We start from the raw sequence: 10,155 nt of genomic DNA, 5'->3' as shown, positions 1-10,155 counted from the left end.
TTTAGTATTCCTTTTGTTTTCTGAGCGTAACTATTTAAAAACGCAACCGACCTACGGGCCGTGTCCGACCCGGACACTAGGCCCGCCGGCTTTATAAGCCGGGGAGGCCCAGCCGGACCCCCTCAAACCCTAGCCGCCTAGCCCGCCGCCGCTCACCGCCGCCGCTGCCGCCGCCGCCGCCGCCGCGCCGCCGACCGCCGCCGCCGCCCGCCGGATCCGTCGCCGGAGGTAGACCTCGCCGCGCCGGTTTTTTTCGAAAAACCGTTCGGTTTTTCCGACGGTTTTGTTTGTTTTTTTAGTTTCGGTTTTTTTAAATAGATCGGTTTTTCCGGTTTATTTAATTAGCGAGCGTTCGTTCGTTCGTTCGTTTTAACGAACGTTCGTCGTTTTTCTTTTTCTCGGATTAAATCCGCGATTTTTCTGATCGCGATTTCTGATCCGATTTTCGTTTTAGTCTAACTTTTCGCTCGTTTATCGGAATCAGGCGATTCAAGCGCCTGGAGTTTCGTCTCGAAACCCTCTTTCCGTTTAACCAACTCAAACAAGTTTTTGCCACTGTAAAAATTGCCCTAGATCCAGAATAGTAAACGAAGCCTGTTTCTTTTGCCGTTTGTCTTTCGTTGCTTCGTTCGATTTGATTCTTTTTGCCAACCGGAGTTCTTAAGTTGAACTTTCTGGTTAGATCTCTTATTTGAGTTTTACCTATGCATTAGTTGAGTACTTATTGTATGCTTGTTTGTTTGCGATAGAGTACCCGGAGTGCGCCGCTTGCTACTTCGAATCGCTAGGTTTCCCGGATCATCAGCAAGGCAAGTAACACTTTGATCATCTTTCCTCTACCCAGTTTTATTGCATTAGATCCATCCTCACACATTGCATGATTAGGATCTAATTAAATTGTGGGATTGGGAAGTAGTTGAGGTAGTACCTATTACCTGTTTATTATCAAACCTTTGGGAGTTACTTCTACGTTTGCTTATTATGCCATGCTATGCTAGTAGACGTGGATTGGGTGAGTGTATCCATGACAGATGTGAGATTGTTAATTAATGGTTTATTAAGGTGGCAACTTAAACACACATGGGTGGATTGAGGCACCTGGGTATTCCAGGATTGCCTGTTTTTTTTGGACCGCCATCCAGGCTCAAAGGGATCATGAGATTATTCATGCTAGAAACTTCCGTGTGCAGCCACAAGCTATTATGGGCTCTAGCATAGTTGACTAAGTTGTGCGAACTCTTACAGTGGTAGACTAGCAGATGTAGGGGAAAGTAGGTGTAACGGTCTACCCAATCGTAAGGTGCTAGCGCTTCTGAAAGACTATGTCTCGGTCATCCGTCTTCTCAAACACCATGTAGTGCGAGAAACCAAACGGAGGCGATCGAGTCTTGTGGGGAAAAGTGCGCAAACCTCTGCAGAGTGTAATAAACTAATCATGATTAGCCGTGTCCCCGGTTATGGACATCTTGAGTATCTAGTACCTGGATTTTCATGTGAATCTCAACATGTTACTCTAAATTAATTTTGTTGGGTTATGTTTAATGATGATGCTTAATTGGGATTGAGAATGCTGTCAACCATTCTCAATGTTTAACAACTACCATGATAGTTAATAAAATTTATTCCTTTGAATTAGGGAAAAATGCTTTACGCAAAACTGTAACCATAGAGCTTTCCACCAGCCAAATATGCATATAGTATAGCTGTTTCATTCCATTACTCTCTATGTGTTACATTGCCAGCATATTCCATGTGCTGACCCGTTTCGGGCTGCAACGTTAATGTTGCAGACTTTTCAGACGACGATTAAGGAGTTTTTAGGTCGTGGTTCTATACTCAGTGATGCCGTTGGAGTTGATGGACTCACTTATCTTCCAAGCCTTCCGCTGTTATCGTTATTAGATGGCCTTAAGCCATATTTATTGTAATAAGTTCTCTTTTGAGACACTCGATGTAATAAGTGTGTGATTGCTACTCTGCTATAAATCCTTCAAGTACTGTGTGGTGTCAGCATTACTGATCCAGGGATGACACCGGAGCACAGAGATTGGACTTTGAGGTCTGGTCGCTACAAGATGGTATCAGAGCACACGCTGACTGTAGGACACGACCACTAAGCTAAAGACCTAGATCACTACTCACTCTCTCTTCTCTTTCTGACTTCTCATATTTTCTACTCTTTTAGGATGGCGGATGTGTTGGTGAACGTAGCAGAATTTTAAAATTTTCTATGCATCACCAAGATCAATCTATGGAGTCATCTAGCAACGAGGGAGAGGGAAGTGCATCGACATACCCTTGTAGATCGTGAGCGGAAGCGTTCAAGAGAACGGGGTTGATGGAGTCGTACTCGTCGTGATCCAAATCACCGATGACCTAGCGCCGAACGGACGGCACCTCCGCGTTCAACACACGTACGGTTGGGAAGATGTCTCCTCCAACTTGATCCAACAAGGGGGAAGGAGAGGTTGATGGAGATCCAGCAGCACGACGGCGTGGGGGTGGAAGGAATGGCGATCTCGGCAGGGGTTCGCCAAGCTTAGCGAGAGGGGGAGGTGTCACGGGAGGGAGAGGGAGGCGCCAGGGGATAGGGTGCGGCTGCCCTCCCTTCCCCCCACTATATATATAGGACCCCTAGGGGGGCGCCGGCCCTAGAGATGGGATCTCCAAGGGGGGCGGCGGCCAAGGGGGTGGAGTGCCCCCCAAGCCAAGTGGGGCCCCCCACCCCTAGGGTTTCCAACCCTAGGCGCAGGGGGAGGCCCAAGGGGGGCGCACCAGCCCACTAGGGGCTGGTTCCCCTCCCACTTCAGCCCATGGGGCCCTCCGGGATAGGTGGCCCCACCCGGTGGACCCCCGGGACCCTTCCGGTGGTCCCGGTACAATACGACCCGAAACTTTCCCGATGGCCGAAAACTGACTTCCTATATATAATTCTTTACCTCCGGACCATTCCGGAACTCCTCGTGACGTCCGGGATCTCATCCAGGACTCCGAACAACTTTCGGGTTACTATAATATCTCAACAACCCTAGCGTCACCGAACCTTAAGTGTGTAGACCCTACGGGTTCGGGAGACACAGACATGACCGAGACGACTCTCCGGTCAATAACCAACAGCGGGATCTGGATACCCATGTTGGTTCCCACATGCTCCACGATGATCTCATCGGATGAACCACGATGTCGAGGATTCAATCAATCCCGTATACAATTCCCTTTGTCAATCGGTACGTTACTTGCCCGAGATTCGATCGTCGGTATCCCAATACCTCGTTCAATCTCGTTACCGGCAAGTCACTTTACTCGTACGTAATGCATGATCCCGTGATCAACACTTGGTCACATTGAGCTCATTATGATGATGCATTACCGAGTGGGCCCAGAGATACCTCTCCGTCATACGGAGTGACAAATCCCAGTCTCGATTCGTGCCAACCCAACAGACGCTTTCGGAGATACCCGTAGTGCACCTTTATAGCCACCCAGTTACGTTGTGACGTTTGGCACCAAAGCACTCCTACGGTATCCGGGAGTTGCACAATCTCATGGTCTAAGGAAATGATACTTGACATTGGAAAAGCTCTTAGCAAACGAACTACACGATCTTTGGCTATGCTTAGGATTGGGTCTTGTCCATCACATCATTCTCCTAATGATGTGATCCGTTATCAATGACATCCAATGTACATAGTCAGGAAACCATGACTATCTTTTGATCAACGAGCTAGTCAACTAGAGGCTCACTAGGGACATGGTGTGGTCTATGTATTCACACATGTATTACGATTTCCGGATAACACAATTATAGCATGAACAATAGACAATTGTCATGAACAAAGAAATATAATAATAACCATTTTATTATTGCCTCTAGGGCATATTTCCAACAGTCTCCCACTTGCACTAGAGTCAATATTCTAGTTACATTGTGATGAATCGAACACCCATGCAGTTCTGGTGTTGATCATGTTTTGCTCTAGGGAGAGGTTTAGTCAACGGACTGCCTCTTGTACTTTACAAAGTCTCGACAACACTTTCACGATGAGCGTACTTATATTACATTCAGCGTCCGTCATGTACTTTTCATAATAGTCTATGTCGTCTGCATTGTTGAATCACTCTTCACAGAATGAGTTGAAGCTGCGCTCTGATATGCTCTGGTCTCCTCTGTGAAACTGGGCTCTTGGGCAATGGGCAAACTAGCTCCGTTGTTGTCTACATAAGAGGGTCGATTCCGGCCGACGATTGGCTATAGTACTTCCTAGGTCGGTATGAACTCCTTCACTCTCATATATGCTCTCTTGTGGATGAGGCACACGCTCACTGAGAGACTCGTTAGGAGTATGTTTCATCCAGTTTGCTTCTATTCTGCTCGTCCTAGCAGCCCACCGTGCCACCGAGGCTATGTACTCCGCTTCACATGTAGATCCCGCCACAACGCTTTGCTTGCAACTGCACCAGCTTACTGCCCCACCATTCAAAATATACACGTATCCGGTTTGTGACTTAGAGTCATCCAGATCTGTGTCGAAGCTAGCATCGACGTAACCCTTTACGACGAGCTCTTCGTCACCTCCATAAACGAGAAACATATCCTTAGTCCTTTTCAGGTACTTCAGGATATTCTTGACGCTGTCTAGTGTTCCATGCCGGGATTACTTTGGTACCTTCCTACCAAACTTACGGCAAGGTTTACATCAGGTCTGGTACACAGCATAGGCATACATGATAGACCCTATGGCCGAGGCATAGGGGATGACACTCATCTTTTCTCTATCTTCTGTCGTGGTCGGGCATTGAGCCGTGCTCAATCTCGTACCTTGCAATACAGGCAAGAACCCCTTCTTTGACTGATCCATATTGAACTTCTTCAATATCTTGTCAAGGTACGTGCTTTCTGTGAAAGACCAATGAGGCGTCTCGATCTATCTCTATAGATCTTGATGCCTAATATGTAAGCAGCTTCTCCAAGATCCTTCATTGAAAAACACTTGTTCAAGTAGGCCTTTATGCTTTCCAAGAATTCTATATCATTTCCCATAACAATAGTATGTCATCCACATACAATATGAGAAATGCTACAGAGCTCCCACTCACTTTCTTGTAAATGCAGGCTTCTCCATAAGTCTGCGTAAACCCAAACGCTTTGATCATCTCATCAAAATGAATGTTCCAACTCCGAGATGCTTGCACCAGCCCATAAATCGAGCGTTGGAGCTTGCACACCTTGTCAGCATTCTTAGGATCGACAAAACCTTCCGGCTGCATCATATACAATTCTTCCTTAAGGAAACCATTAAGGAATGTCGTTTTGACGTCCATTTGCCATATCTCATAATCATAGAATGCGGCAATTGCTAACATGATTCGGCGGACGGACTTCAGCTTCGCTACGGGTGAGACAAGTCTTCATGTAGCATCAATACCTCCGTTTGTAGATTGACTCTGTGACCATAGCTCCTATAGATCGAAGATAAGAATCCTGAGCTTTATAGATGGTACTTACCTCGGTCCTGTCTCCGTACTTTTTAGACGATCTTGATTTTACTCTTCTTCTCATCAATGGCTTCATGCTGCGATCATATCTAGCCCTCGGCGAGAACGAAGTCAGTCCCCTAATCTCACAGATCATAATTAGTTTTCATCCGATGGCAACGTGCTTATTTGGAGAATCTAATGGTTTCAGCCATTTGTTCGGGAATCTGGGACCCTGCCATACTCGCTTCCCTTGCGTCTGTTGCATCGCTTCATAGTTCGAGGAGGTTACTCGATGTCTACAACAGTGATTTCCAAGACAGTGGTTGCCGTACCACTCTGGTAGCGGAACGTGTCCTTGTGGACCTACGAAGTTCAGTTAGCAACTTGATCTGAAGTTTCATGATCATCATCATTAACTTCCTCTCTAGTCGGTGCAGGCACCTCAGGAACATTTTCTTGAGCTGCGCCACTTACCGGTTCAAGAGGTAATACTTCATCAAGTTCTACTTTCCTCCCACTTATTTCTTTCGAGAGAAACTCTTTCTCTAGAAAGGACCCATTCTTGGCAACAAAGATCTTGCCTTCGGATCTGAGGTAGAAGGTATACCCAACAGTTTCTTTAGGGTATCCTATGAAGACGCATTTTTCCGACTTGGGTTCGAGCTTTTCAGGTTGAAGTTTCTTGACATAAGCATCGCATCCCCAAACTTTTAGAAACGACAGCTTAGGTTTCTTCCCAAACCATAATTCATATGGTGTCGTCTCAACGGATTTCGACGGAGCCCTATTTAAAGTGAATGCGGCAGTCTCTAAAGCATAGCCCCAAAAATGATAGCGGTAAATCGGTAAGAGACATCATAGATCGCACCATATCTAATAGAGTGCGATTACGACGTTCGGACACACCATTAGCTGCAGGTGTTCACGGGCGGCGTGAATGTCTTGGTGAAATCTCACTTCCCAATTTCCTTAAATGTCCTCGCCACTCTATCGTCGACATAAGTATATTCTGCGCGTCGCGTACAAGATCTATACGCACAAGCAATCACTCGAATGGATCATCGTAGAGCTGTCAGATACACTGCATATTTATCTTCAATGGATTCCATATCTGAAATTCCTTGAACTTTCATATAGGTTCTACTAGGTACTTGTGTATGTCATTATGTAGATTTACTCACACACCTATCTCTTGAACCTATAGCTTCTCAGTGAGGTTAGGAACATAAGATAGCTCTATAATGTATGAGAGCTCGCTCGATGTCACTCTCATCTGAGATGTTTACGATCACGCAAAACATCAGTAATAGTGCAACTGATTTTTCCAATACAAGATGTATTCGGATTTCCAATAAGTTGGTTGCTTCGTCTCCATTGTCTTCTCTAGAGAACGGAGTCTTGGTCATTTTACCCATATGAGGCATGGTTCAGCACGTGTCAAATGATTCATAATCAAGAGACTAAAGTCCATCTGCATGGAGCTTCTTCATGCGTTTGACACCTATGTGACCAAGGCGGTCAGTGCCACAAGTATGTGGGACTATCATTATCAACTTTACATCTTTTGGTACTTCACACATTATGAATATGTGTAGTATTACGTTCGAGATTCATAAAGAATAAACCATTCACCATAGGAGCATGACCATAAAACATATCTCTCATATAAATAGAACAACCATTATTCTCGGATTTAAATGAGTAGCCATCTCGAATCTAAACGAGATCCCGATACAATGTTCATGCTCAAAGCTGGCACTAAATAACAATTATTGAGGTTTAAAACTAATCCCGTAGGTAAATGTAGAGGCTAGCGTGCCGACGGCGATCACATCGACTTGGAACCATTCGCGCGTACATCGTCACCTCGTACACGCAGACGTGTAAAAAGAATAATCTACACGTCGTTGCCCCTTATTAGCGCAACCTAAGTTCTCGCAGAATGTTACCGAGCTCTGCGATTCGAGTTACAAAATTATGACGGACAATCATGCGAACAGGTATGCTAACGCCCAGAAAGAAGATATGTCGCCTAGCGCGCTACTGTGCTAAGGTACACATCAATTACATGTATATATATACGTCTTAGAGTGCTTGCCGCGCTTTTATCCGCTAACTGATTCTGTGGGCACGTTCGGCCTCCGAGTGACGCTTTCCTTGCAACTAGAACACACCTGCGCGAAGAATCTCGTGCTGTTGGGGTCAAAGTCTCTTATGAGGCTTCTGTGTGACAGCGGCAGTGCTGTTAGAGCAGTTGTACCACGTGGTGCCGACGCGGCCGGTTGAACATCAGCACCATGTGCGCCATGTAGCGTTTTAGGAAGTGGAAGTATGTTCATTTCGATACACTTTGCTTATTCGTAACTTAGTGGTTTTATTTTCAGCTATCAATCCTACACACAGATGAATGTTTTATTTCTTCATTTCTTTGATTATAAAATACACACGAGATGTGTCGCGTTTCAATGATTGAAGATAGGTTAGCGCTATCGCATGGTGCATCTATTTGGCAATTTATTATTGACATCCCTGAACACTCGTCGAAAGTAGTGCATCTGACGGAATGGGCAATTGAGAAGGCTAATCAGGATTGGAAAAGCGGACCGCTACGAACGGGGATTCTGTTCGAACTGTACCACATTGGCTGTGAGATCATCCCGGGAACGATCATAAAGCTCGCCCAGTCTGAGTCAAGAGGCCTCGTTTCTGTTCTTTTCGCCTCGACAGCCCAACAAACCACCAGAACTTGGCGTTGAGTGCCTCACAACTGAACGAAGACTAAGGAGCCTCTCAAACACAAGTCTAGTGTTTTGCGTGGCTCCGCTGCCGCGCGTCCGTACAACCTCCACTCGAGCATCTTGTCTGCGCAGAGACTCTGAGACTTTCCTGAGCATCCACCGCAAACACACGGACGCCCATGACGCTTTACATCCTCGTTGTAAAACCCTTAATCTTTCTGACGATTACTTTCGATTTACGAGATATCAACTTCTATGCTCGCTCTCGTGTTGTACTCAGCATCCGGGCATTTTTATTGGCACGCCCGGAGATCATGAGAAGGGCTGAGTAATGGACATACAAGTGTTCTTATAAGAAAAGTGTCAGTCATTCGGAATCGTGTGGGTAGTCAGCTCAATGCCAGCGCATACGTGTGCGTAGTACGCCAATAGCAAAGCGAGCTAGAGCTGTGTGATAGCGAGTTGTGTTGTGTTTGCCATCCATCTGTTGTGACTTGACGAGATTAGGATTGCTACCACCTCTAACGATTGTGAAGACGGTGAATGTTCGTTGCTTAATCTATAATTTTCATTGTCAGCCAACGACTCCACTGAGTGGATTAACTCCAGATAAGAGTTCTCGTCAGAAAACCTCCATATTCAGGTATCCGTTAAATACGAGAGAGATCCACAATCCCTCCCTGACCTCGCCAAAAACATGTCATCTTTCCAAGAGGTAATTAGGTTTTCTCTCACATTCGTGGAAAACAGAGCCAGTTGTGCTACGTTGTGGAGAGTGCAGTAAATATAATCGAAGATGAGGTGTGTTCTAATGTACCATGAAGGATATCTATGGTCAGATACAATGATTATTATTCTAATTATTGATTCGTTGAGGTAAACGGGAACTTATGTGAGTACGACTATAAGTTGTTAGTGTGTGAAATTTTACGTTATTCTAATCAATTATTCTCAACAAATGAAGCTCATTTCTACTTCTCTGATCTACGCACTTAGTATCTCTCATCACCTCTTTCGAGCGTGTTCTCACGTCATCAGACTTATGATGGTCATCCCTGTTGGATAGATTCATACTTGTAGGCTGTGTAATCGGTCTATACATCACCTGGCTCGCCGCGCTGAACTAATGTCATAACTATACGGCGTTTGCGTATAATGATCCGAGTAACTAGGTCCTGTTCCATCTCAACTAGTCAACATATCGGTCGAATCATCTTCATGTTGATCGTATCTTCTATACGACTCATGCTCGACCTTTCGGTCTTCTGTGTTCCGAGGCCATGTCTGTACATGCTAGGCTCGTCAAGTCAACCTAAGTGTATTGCGTGTGTAAATCTGGCTTACACCCGTTGTATTCGAACGTTAGAATCTATCACACCCGATCATCACGTGGTGCTTCGAAACAACGAACCTTCGCAACGGTGCACAGTTAGGGGGAACACTTTCTTGAAATTATTACGAGGGATCATCTTATTTAAGCTACCGTCGTTCTAAGCAAATAAGATGTAAAACATGATAAACATCACATGCAATCAAATAGTGACATGATATGGCCAATATCATTTGCTCCTTTTGATCTCCATCTTCGGGGCTCCATATGATCATCGTTGTCACCGGCATGACACCATGATCTCCATCATTGTCTATCTCCATCCCGTGTCTTCTAGTTGTCTCGTCATCTATGTACTTCCACATTCGTCTGTGTGATGGTCTTGTATACGTTTTTGTTATAGAGACATCATATATTTATGATCATAGGCGTATACTGCCCATCCGTGTCTACGTGCTGAGCATTGTTGTGTGATAATAAAAGTAACAACGTAACTTAATGTGTGTTTATGTTGACAACGTATGTGTCATTGTTTGACAATAACAGGTTAAAGACCCGACTCGTATATGGCTCTGCCCGAGGTTGTCATACTCTTCGGAATGCAAGTCG

The sequence above is a fragment of the Triticum urartu genome, chromosome 3, assembly GCF_003073215.2.
Source record: "Triticum urartu cultivar G1812 chromosome 3, Tu2.1, whole genome shotgun sequence".
NCBI lineage: Eukaryota > Viridiplantae > Streptophyta > Magnoliopsida > Poales > Poaceae > Triticum > Triticum urartu.
Note: the sequence above shows the minus strand (reverse complement) of the source record.